We start from the raw sequence: 11,432 nt of genomic DNA on the forward strand, positions 1-11,432 counted from the left end.
ACTGCAGTCGTCCATTAGTACCTTGTGTAGTCGGTATCCGTCCATGCTGGGGTCGAGGACCATGGCGGCTGGGCATCGGTTAGATCGACCACTGGCTGGTCGTGCTGCTCAAACGTGATCGGCATGTTCAACCATGCTGCCGGGGGTGCACATATCGGGGCGCGGACGAGCTCCTGTAGGACCCATTTTCTTTGGTTTCCTGACTTATATATTTGGTAAATCATCAGAACCTCGGGTTCTTCCAAGGAATTTGTGGGATGACTGATGGTGCCTATTTGAGAGGAGAGCCTCGCCTCCCTTAGCGACTTGTTTTACAACCCAACAGGCTCGAAGGCCATGGGTTGGATTGGCGTTGAGCAAAGTAGAGTGTATAGGAACGGTCAGTCGAGCAATATGTCTAGGGCGGTCTAGGGTCCCATCTTCTTTCTTTTTTGCGCCTTTGATTCGTCTGAGTATACTGGTTCCTGGGCTAGCTAGGCTTCTTCAATGGTGCAAAATTTTAACACCAACTCTGAAAGCTCAGAGAAGGTCTGAACTCGGCGCCGAGCGATGGCATTCAACAATCCCTCGTCGTGACAGTTGTGGCTAAAGGCAGCCAGTGTTTCCGTATGGGGCATCCAAGCAGTGGCTAGTGATTCACGAAGCTCGCAAAAAATCTAAATTAATCATTTAGAAACTTATAATGCTAACTCAATTTTATTTAAATTATCTTCATCTTTGTGTTGGTTAAATCAATTCGAGATGAAAAAATTTCTACAAGCCTTAACCAATAGCTAATAGAACTTGATTTTGATTTACTTTTCATGCATATTAATAGTATATATTGACATGATGCTAGCAAATTGGTAAATTTATTAATATTTCATTCCACTCTCCTTGGAGTTTATTAGGATTGTTATCATTCGAGCTCTGATTTACTTTATTCCTAGGGAGTACTCCACTTGTTCATAAATGTGTGCCTCCATATTGAAATGTTTTGTACTCCCTTCGTTCTCAAATATAAGTCTTTTTAGGAATTCCACCAAGTGACTACATACGGAGTAAAATGAGTGAATCTACACTCTAAAATATGTCTACATACATCCGTATATTGTATTTCATTTGAAATGTCTAAAAAGACTTATATTTAAGAACGGAGGGAGTGGCACACATTGGGCTGTAATTTTATACTGTATATGCATAACAATATATTATAGATGAGTACTTTGCGCACGACAGATTATATACAATTTACATGCAAAGATTCATGCCAACTATCGATTGATTCCTTGATTTGGGTCCAACTGAAGTCAGATTGTAGCATCAACCAATCGTACAAAGATCGATATGGCAATTTCGACCATGAAATTACTTTTGATGAGATATCTGAAATAATTAATTTCGAGTAGAAATTTATTTTACCTGCAAAAGAGAGTAGATTTTCTTTACTGAGTTTCGCAAAAAGAAAAGATTTTCTTTACTGAATACGTATGGTATATATCTTTTCGAATTTCTTATGAAAAAATGTCAGTTACGGCAGGAGCAGGAACCATTTTCACCTCCAGCCATTACTTACCTCCTGCCACTTACCATTTTTTTACGTGCGGCCCATCTTGTATCCGCCATGTGCCCACGTCCTCCCATCCCACCCCTTTCCCTCCGAAACCTCCCAGTCCCACACCGCATCTTCTCTTCTCCCAAGTCCCAACAACTTCTTCGCCGCCGCCGTCATGCGCCAACAGCGCTGTCGCCCGTTGACCCGGCTGCGCCCTCACCCTCGTCGCTCTCCCTGGCTCAGCAACATCACCCACTCCCTGCTCTTCCTCCCGACGCGGAAGTGTCCTTTCGGGTCTCGTCTCCGTCTTCGTGGTCCTCAGATCTGGCAGCCTCCGGCCACAACGCTGCCGGATCTAACCAACCAATAGGTGCTCGACGCCGCTCCTCAGGACCGCGTCGGTCTTCTTCGTCTGCTCTCTCTCTCCCTCAACCTCCCACGGCATGTATCGGCCCCTTCTGAAACTCCTCATCCGAGTGGCCACCTGATGCCGCCGTGTAGAACACGCTCACTCCTGCCTTTGCCCGCCTGTACCAGGTCCGGTCGCCTCTTCCTTTGCGCCATTCCTCGAGCAGGTCATATATGTGGCGTATGTGTGTTGTTTAATGGATGGTGAGCTTATTTTCTGGTGGTTGGGGTCCAGGATTTGCTCCTGTGGTTCAAGTTGAATACCGGGGAGATGGAGATGGTGACATGGCTGGCTTCTGTGGTGGTGAGGTTCAAGTTCTACAACGAGGTCATGGTTGTTTGCATGTCTGTTTAGGTCTATTTTTTGTGTGTATGGTTGAAAAACAAAGCCATTCCTATTAGTTTGGAAAATAAAGTCAAGCTTATGTGTTAAAAATAGTTTGATTAACTAGCAAGTGGCCATTTTGCAACGGTGAGATGAGCTAGCTAGCTTGTGTTGATGCATGTATGTTTGGTCAAGGCTAGCTAGCTGCAGCAGTTTGACTAGTACATAAGAGAAGAGACACTATGTCAGCATGTGCAATCAGAATCGGGATGTATACTTCACACTATTGTATAACTTAACTAGCAGTCCTCCATTCATGTAGATGTAGTACGTACATTTCTTGTTTTTTTTCCAAGTTTTTTCATCTCGCTTTTGCTTTTCTTTTCAGTATTTTGTATTTCTGTAACATTTAGCTCCTGTTCCTAAGGCTGATGCATCCAGTGACATGTCAACATTATGTCCTGTGTGTTCTTTCTTCAAGATGTAGTGCAGGGGTTCTTATTTGATGTTATTCAAAAATTCTCCGGTTTCATGTTATTCAGAATGAGTTTGTTAACAAGACCTGATCAACCGTGTTAGTGGATTTTTTTTGATGAGCATGAGATGGATGAATTTAGAAAACACAACTCTCTGTACCTTTTCTTTACTTTCTGTTATTTAGTTGAAATAAAGCAAAAATAGTAATTTTTGTCTGTTCTTTGAATTACCCATGCAATAAAAAATACCCCAAAAATAAAAGTTCTCCAAATGCCCTGAAATTTAAATATGATTTTTTCTGAAATATTTGAAAATATCTAGCACTGAAAACACAACAGGGGGAGCAAGCACCTGCGCACGAGGGTCCAGGGCGCGCCCCCCTGCCTCGTGGGCCCACGGTGGCTCCCCTCCACTTATTCCTACACCCACACACTCCTTTCTCCCAAAAAAAACCACCATCCAGCTCAAGCACGAGTTTTAGCTCATTTTGCGGCGATTTTCGATCTCCTTGCTCAAAGCACCTCTCACAAAACTACTTTGGGGGGATTGTTTCTTGGTATGTGACTCCTCCATTGGTCCAATTAGTTTTTGTTCTAGTACTTTATTCATTGCAAATTTGTGCTGCCGAGGTGACCATGTTCTTGAGCTTGCATGTCAAATTTATATGGTTCCAAGTAGTTCTAATGCATGATATAGGTCCTAGGCACTTGTAGGAGTAGTTACTATCAATTTTGTTGAGTTTGGTTCACTTTTATTTAAAGTTACTAAAAATTTCAGAAATCTTGCAAACTTCCACAAACTGTGGGGGAATCTTCCACAATGGGGTAGTACTAGTGAATTTCAGATTCTACCATTGCTTGCAAACTTCCACAATGGGGTAGTACTAGTGAATCTCGCAAATCTGAGTTTAGAGATTTTCTTGCTAGTATAACTGTGGGGGAATCTAGAGATATAGCACAAGCTACCATAGGGAGCATTCATTTTCCTTCTATACATTATTTTGCTCTCTTCATGGGTAGGTGCATAAATGGTAAAGATGAAGCATGCCATATGTGTGTCCCTGACCTCAGTATTCTTAGGAGTGTTGTGTTAGGAGATAAACATTATAATTTGGGAGCCATTGTTGCACGTAGGTTGCATTATAATAGATTTAATGGAGATTTCTTTGGTGGAATTTATGCAACTCGTATAGCTAATTTTCTTGGTATAACCATACATGAGGATGATATTAAGTTGCCTCCTGCTTATTTGGATTATGAGGCTATGGTTCATCATCATTTTGTTGAGAGGAACGATCAGTTCCTCCAGTACCGACTAATCTTTGACAGACAACGCACCTATTGTTGGGGATCGTAGCAGAAATTTAAAATTTTCTACGTATCACCAAAATCAATCTATGGAGTAATCTATCAACGAAGGGAAGGGGAGTGCATCTACATACCCTTGTAGATCGCTAAGCGGAAGCGTTGCAAGAATGCGGATGAAGGAGCCGTACTCGTAGAGATTCAGATCGCGGTTGATTCCGATCTAAGCGCCGAATAACGGCGCCTCCGCGTTCAACACACGTGCAGCCCGGTGACGTCTCCTACGCCTTGATCCAGCAAGGGGAGAAGGAGAGGTTGGGGAAGACTCCGTCCAGCAGCAGCACGACAGCATGATGGTGGTGGAGGAGCGCGGGACTCCAGCAGGGCTTCGCCAAGCACTACGAGAGACCAGGAGGGAGAGGGGTAGGGCTGCGCCAACAGGGGAAGAACTTCGTGTGTTGGGCTGCCCCTTTACCTCCACTATATATAGGGGGAGAGGGAGGGCTGCGCCCCCACCTAGGATTTCCACCCCAAGGGGTGCGGCAGCCCTAGATCCCATCTAGGGTGGCGGCCACAAGGGGGAGAGGGGCAGGCGCACCTGGGGTGGGCCTTAGGGCCCATCTGCCCTAGGGTTTGCCCCCCTCCCCTCTTGGAGGCGCCTTGGGCATTGGTGGGAGGCGCCCCAGCCTACCTAGGAGCTGGTCCCTTCCCACTATTGGCCCATGTAGGCCTCCGGGGCTGGTGGACCCCCGGACCCCTCCGGTGGTCCCAGTACAATACCGGTGATGCCCGGAACACTTCCGGTGGCCAAAACCATACTTCCTATATATCAATATTTACCTCCGGACTATTCCGGAACTCCTCGTGACGTCCGGGATCTCATCCGGGACTCCAAACAACATTCGGTAACCGCGTACATACTTTCCCTATAACCCTAGCGTCATCGAACCTTAAGTGTGTAGACCCTACGGGTTCGGGAGTCATGCAGACATGGCCGAGACAACTCTCCGGTCAATAACCAACAGCGGGATCTGGATACCCATGTTGGTTCCCACATGCTCCACGATGATCTCATCGGATGAACCACGATGTCAAGGATTCAATCAATCCCGTATACAATTCCCTTTGTCTATCGGTACGATACTTGCCCGAGATTCGATCGTCGGTATCCCGATACCTTGTTCAATCTCGTTACCGGCAAGTCTCTTTACTCGTTCCATAACACATCATCCTGTGATCAACTCCTTGGTCACATTATGCACATTATGATGATGTCCTACCGAGTGGGCCCAGAGATACCTCTTTGTTACACGGAGTGACAAATCCCAGTCTCGATTCGTGCCAACCCAACAGACACTTTCGGAGATACCCGTAGTGTACCTTTATAGCCACCCAGTTACGTTGTGACGTTTGGCACACCCAAAGCACTCCTACGGTATCCGGGAGTTGCACAATCTCATGGTCTAAGGAAATGATACTTGACATTAGAAAAGCTTTAGCATATGAACTACACGATCTTGTGCTAGGCTTAGGATTGGGTCTTGTCAATCACATCATTCTCCTAATGATGTGATCCCGTTATCAACGACATCCAATGTCCATGGTCAGGAAACCATAACCATCTATTGATCAACGAGCTAGTCAACTAGAGGCTTACTAGGGACATGGTGTTGTCTATGTATCCACACATGTATCTGAGTTTCCTATCAATACAATTCTAGCATGGATAATAAACGATTATCATGAACAAGAAAATATAATAATAACCAATTTATTATTGCCTCTAGGGCATATTTCCAACACCTATTACGTCGCTCTCCCTGCTTCTACTTTCTTTGACTTTCGAGTAAAAGGGAGATATTTTATAACCAAAGAGGAGGCGGAAGAGTATAAGAGGAGGGCTAAGATAGCTCGCCTCCAAGCTGCATCCCACGATGCAATGACTGCTGCATCTCAGTACGACCCCAATTACAATGTTGGATATCCGCCAGGTCATCCGTGGCAATAGACCAACTTAGGCCAAAAGCCTAACCTTGGGGGAGTACGTATTTTCCACCGACATTACATTTACGTTCACACACTCATTGCTAGATGTCGGTGCTCATACTTTTTCATTGTAATATCCATGCTAGTTTATTTCCTTTTTATGCTTTCTTCTTGTGTGTTTGATAAACCTTCAGAAAAACAAAAAAAATAAGTTGTAGCTTTTAGCTATTTTATTTTTCTTGCTGTAGTAGTAATAACTAAAAAGAAAACCCAAAAATATTTCTCGTTCTTCTTTTGCCTGTTGGGAGGTTTCCCATGTAAATAGTTTTATTTCTTTTCTTTGGGGGTCAATAGGAGAAGACCATAATTAAATTTTTAAAGTGGCTCTTATATGCATTATTGTTGATCTGACAAAAGAGCCCATATTGCCTTGTCTTCTCTTGTTTATTGAATATTTGCAGATTCCAGCTTAGTCCAATGCATGTGCACTGTTATTATTATTCAGATCATTCGGTCGTGCAAGTGAAAGGCAATTATGACAATATATGATGGACTGATTGAGATGGGAGAAGCTGGTATGAACTCGACCTCTCTTGTTTTTGTAAATATGATTAGTTCATCGTTCCTGATTCAGCCTATTATGAATAAACATGTTTGCAATGACAATTAGAGATTATAGTTGCTTATGCCATGCTTAATTAGCTAGGAGCTTATAATGGTTTACCTTGCGTGCCAACATGCTATTAAAATGGTTGTGATGTGGTATGATAGGGTGGTATCCTCTTTTGAACGATTCGAGTGGCTTGACTTGGCACATGTTCACGCATGTAGTTGAAACAAAATCAGCATAGCCTCTACGATATTTATGTTCATGGTGCATTATATCCTACTCATGCTTGCATTCGGTGTTGATTAATTTTAATGCATGTTCATGACTGTTGTCGCTCTCTAGCTGGTCGCTTCCCATTCTTTTTCTAGCCTTCACCTGTACTAAGCGGGAGTACTGCTTGTGCATCCAATCCCATAAACCCCAAAGTTATTCCATATGAGTCCACCATACCTACCTATATATGGTATCTACCTGCCATTCCAAGTAAATTTGTATGTGCCAAACTCTAAACCTTCAAATGAAATTCTGTTTTGTATGCTCGAATAGCTCATGTATCAACTAGGGTTGTTCGTATCTTCCATGTTAGGCGGGTTATTCTCAAGAGGAGTGGGCTCCGCTCCTCACTCACGAGAAAATGGATGGTCACCAGGATGCCCAGTCCCATGCTTTATGCAAATCAAATCAAAATAATTGCAAACAAAACTCCCCCTGGGACTGTGGTTAGTTGGAGGCACTCGTTGTTTCGAGCAAGCCATGGATTGATGCTTGTTGGTGGAGGGGGAGTATAAACTTTACCATTCTGTTTGGGAACCGCCTATAATGTGTGTAGCATGGAAGATATCGCCATCTCTTGGTTGTTATGTTGACAATGAAAGTATGCCGCTCAAAATATTATTTATCTTTGCTTTAAAATCAAGCTCTGACACCTCTACAAATCTTTGCTTCCCTCTGCGAAGGGCCTATCTATTTACTTTTATGTTGAGTCATCACCCTTTTATTAAAAAGCACCAGTTGGAGAGCACCGCTGTCATTTGCATTCATTACTGTTAGTTTACATTGAGTATAACTTGACTGGATCTCTTTTACTATGAATTACAATGTCTAGTCAGTCCTTGATCTTTAAAGGTGCTCTGCATTTATGTTTTGCGGTCTCAGAAAGGGCTAGCGAGATACCATCTTGTTATATCATATCATGATTGTTTTGAGAAAGTGTTGTCATCCGAGATTTATTATTATTGCTCGCTAGTTGATTATGCCATTGATATGAGTTAACATGAGACCTAAGAGTTATTGTGACTATGGTTAGTTCATGATCTTTGCTGAAAACTTGAATGCTGGCTTTACATATTTACAACAACAAGAGCAAACCGAGTTTGTAAAAGTTTTTCTTTATCACTTTCAGTTTGTCAACTGAATTGCTTGAGGACAAGCAAAGGTTTAAGCTTGGGGGAGTTGATACGTCTCCATCGTATCAACTTTTCCAAACACTTTTACCCTTGTTTTGGACTCTAACTTGCATGATTTGAATGGAACTAACCCGGACTGACGCTGTTTTCAGCAGAATTGCCATGGTGTTATTTATGTGCAGAAACAAAAGTTCTCGGAATGACCTGAAACTCCACGGAACTTATTTTTGAAAATAATAAAAAATATTGGCGAAAGAATCAAGGCCAGGCGGCCCACACCCTAGCCACGAGGGTGGGGGGTGCGCCTGCCCTCCCCCCCCCCCGGGCGCGCCCCCTGCCTCGTGGGCCCCCTGGAGCTCCACCGACCTCAACTCCAACTCCATATATTCGTGTTCGGGGAGAAAAAAATCAGGGAGAAAGATTCATCACGTTTTACGATATAGAGCCACCGCCAAGCCCTAAACTCTCTCGGGAGGGCTGATCTGGAGTCCGTTCGGGGCTCCGGAGAGGGGAATCCGTCGCCGTCGTCATCATCAACCACCCTCCATCACCTATTTCATGATGCTCACCGCTGTGCGTGAGTAATTTCGTCGTAGGCTTGCTAGACGGTGATGGGTTGGATGAGATTTATCATGTAATCGAGTTAGTTTTGTTACGGTTTGATCCCTAGTATCCACTATGTTCTAAGGTTGATGTTGCTATGACTTTGCTATGCTTAATGCTTGTCACTAGGGCCCGAGTGCCATGATTTTAGATCTGAACCTATTATGTTTTCATGAATATATGTGAGTTCTTGATCCTATCTTGCAAGTCTATAGTCACCTACTATATGTTATGATCCGGCAACCCCGAACTGACAATAATCGGGACCACTCCCGGTGATGACCGTAGTTTGAGGAGTTCATGTATTCACTATGTGTTAATGCTTTGGTCCGGTACTCTATTAAAAGGAGGCATTAATATCCCTTAGTTTCCAGTAGGACCCCGCTGCCACGGGAGGGTTGGACAAAAGATGTCATGCAAGTTCTTTTCCATAAGGACGTATGACTATATTCGGAAAACATGTCTACATTATATTGATGAATTGGAGCTAGTTCTGTGTCACCCCATGTTATGACTGTTACATGATGAACCACATCCGGCATAATTCTCCATCACCGATCCAATGCCTACGAGCTTTTCATATATTGTTCTTCGCTTATTTACTTTTCCGTTGCTATTGTTATCATCACTATAAAATACCAAAAACATTACTTTTGCTACCGTTACTTTTGCCACCGTTACCACTACTATCATATTACTTTGCTACTAAATACCTTGCTGTAGATATTAAGTTTCCAGGTGTGGTTGAATTGACAACTCAGCTGCTAATACTTGAGAATATTCTTTGGCTCCCCTCGTGTCGAATCAATAAATTTGGGTTGAATACTCTACCCTCGAAAACTGTTGCAATCCCCTATACTTGTGGCTTATCAAGAGTCTTCTTCATTTAGTCCCAAAAAGCAACTTTTAGTCCCTAGTAGTCCCTCTTGTTTGGTTAAAAAGTCTCTAAGAGGGACTTTTTCTAGTCCCTACACCAAAAAGTCCCTGGAAACAAACACCCCCCTGATTCTTTCTATATATTAGTCCCACCTCTCTCGTTTAAATCAAATCCCTTCAATTTATATACACAAGTGAGTTGAACTAGAATCAACCAGTCAAAAGAGTCCCATTAAGTCCAACTCAAAAGGGAAATGTTTATAGCCGGCAGACCCGCCGAGTCTTCGGCCGGACACGCGCTGTGCGTTCGATCGCGTAGAATCCTACGACCATGCGTGCCCTCCTGTAAGTTGACTTGTCGCCTCGGCCCGCCACCAACCGTTCCCTTTTGCTTTTTTTTCTTTCTCTGGTGATCGTTGTTGAAAGAGCAATCATGCCCTTACATCATGTTTTGATGTTGATGACAATATACATGTAGGGGGCTAACAATGGCTGTCAAGTAAATCTCAGGTATTAGTCCCCGGTTCATCGATGTGTGTGGATCAAGAGCTTACAAGTTATTTTACTCAAGGATGAAGCATAAAAGTTGATTACATATTTGTTTTCTTGAGTATAGGATCCCTCACTATTAAGAGGGGATCGATAGGGTTAGTTAAAGGCTTGCTCTTGCCACAAACCTCCTGACCATACTGCACATGCCAAAAACCTTCATGTTCTGTCTCTTGGCTGCCGGATGTCCGGACTGCACGCCGGATGTCTGGCCTCCTTGCCGGAATCCGGGCCTAGCCATCCAGAGAGCAGTTGTATACTGGGCTGCACGCCGGATGTCCGGGCCTTCCTGTTACGCCGGATGTCCGGGCCCCATTCCGAATATCCGGGCATAGCTATCCAGAGAACGTCTTTATGCTGGGTTGCGCGCCGGATGTCCGGCCACCTACCGGATGTCCGGGCCTTCCTGATATGCTGGATGTCCGGGCTTGGGCCCCGGATGTCCGGCCCCTCTGTTCTTTTGTTCTGCATCTGTTTTGTTCCTCGTAGCTTACCAAGCCGGATGTCCGGCCCCTTGCCCGGATGTCCGGCCTGCTCACTCACTTACACTGCAATGGCCATATTTGAGCTCACACTATATATAGTCCTTCTTCCCCTTGGGAGAGGGTTGACCACTCACTTTGAACAAACCCTAGAACACATTTCACTCTCTCTCTCACTCCTCCACACCAATCTAAGATCCCCAAGGGATTTGAGAGCTTTTGAGAGAAGTTGTCCGATCAAGTGATAGATCCGCTCCTTCTCCTTCTTTGCACCAAAGGAATTCGTGATTTGAGCAAGTCTTGAGCTTTTCCCCATCGTTATTGTTACTCTTGGAGGTTGGAGACTCCTAGGCGGTAGGAGTCTTTCGGAGAGGAATCGACCTTTGTGATTACCTCCCCGGAAAAGTTTGTGAGGGTTTGGAGATCACCCCAAGGTCTACCACTAGTGGTTGAGAAACACCTTCGTGGTGTTGTCTCAAAGGGAGAATAGGGTGAGCCTTCGTGGCGTTGGTGTGCCTTCGTGGTAATATCCACCTCTCTAACGGTGACGTAGCTTCCCTCCAAGGAAGTGAACATCGGCATACATCCTCGTCTCCCGGAGTTGCGATTATTCCTAACCCTAACTCTCTACTTGTGGCTACTTGTCTCTTAGCACTTACTTATATCATATTGTGCTTTCTTACTTACATACTTGTGTTACTTGCTTAGCACTTAGCACTACACTTGCAATTGTTAGGCTCACCTTCATATTCCACATTATTGCCTAAAATTGCTAAGTAATAATTAAAATTTGTAATTGTACATATTCACCCCCCTCTAGGTCCATCTCGATCCTTTTAATTGGTATCAGAGCCTCGTGCTCTAATCTTGTG

At 44.1% G+C, this 11,432-nt stretch overlaps 1 long non-coding RNA gene across 1 annotated transcript; it reads left to right on the plus strand.

Moving 5' to 3' along the window:
* Positions 1-1,151: 1,151 nt before the first annotated feature.
* On the plus strand, positions 1,152-2,804 carry LOC125555668. The gene is made up of 2 exons (XR_007304807.1): positions 1,152-2,071; positions 2,178-2,804. It is a non-coding gene; the product is annotated as an uncharacterized LOC125555668 (long non-coding RNA).
* The last annotated feature ends 8,628 nt before the right edge of the window (positions 2,805-11,432 follow it).

The sequence above is a fragment of the Triticum urartu genome, chromosome 5 (assembly GCF_003073215.2).
Source record: "Triticum urartu cultivar G1812 chromosome 5, Tu2.1, whole genome shotgun sequence".
Taxonomy (NCBI): Eukaryota; Viridiplantae; Streptophyta; class Magnoliopsida; order Poales; family Poaceae; genus Triticum; species Triticum urartu.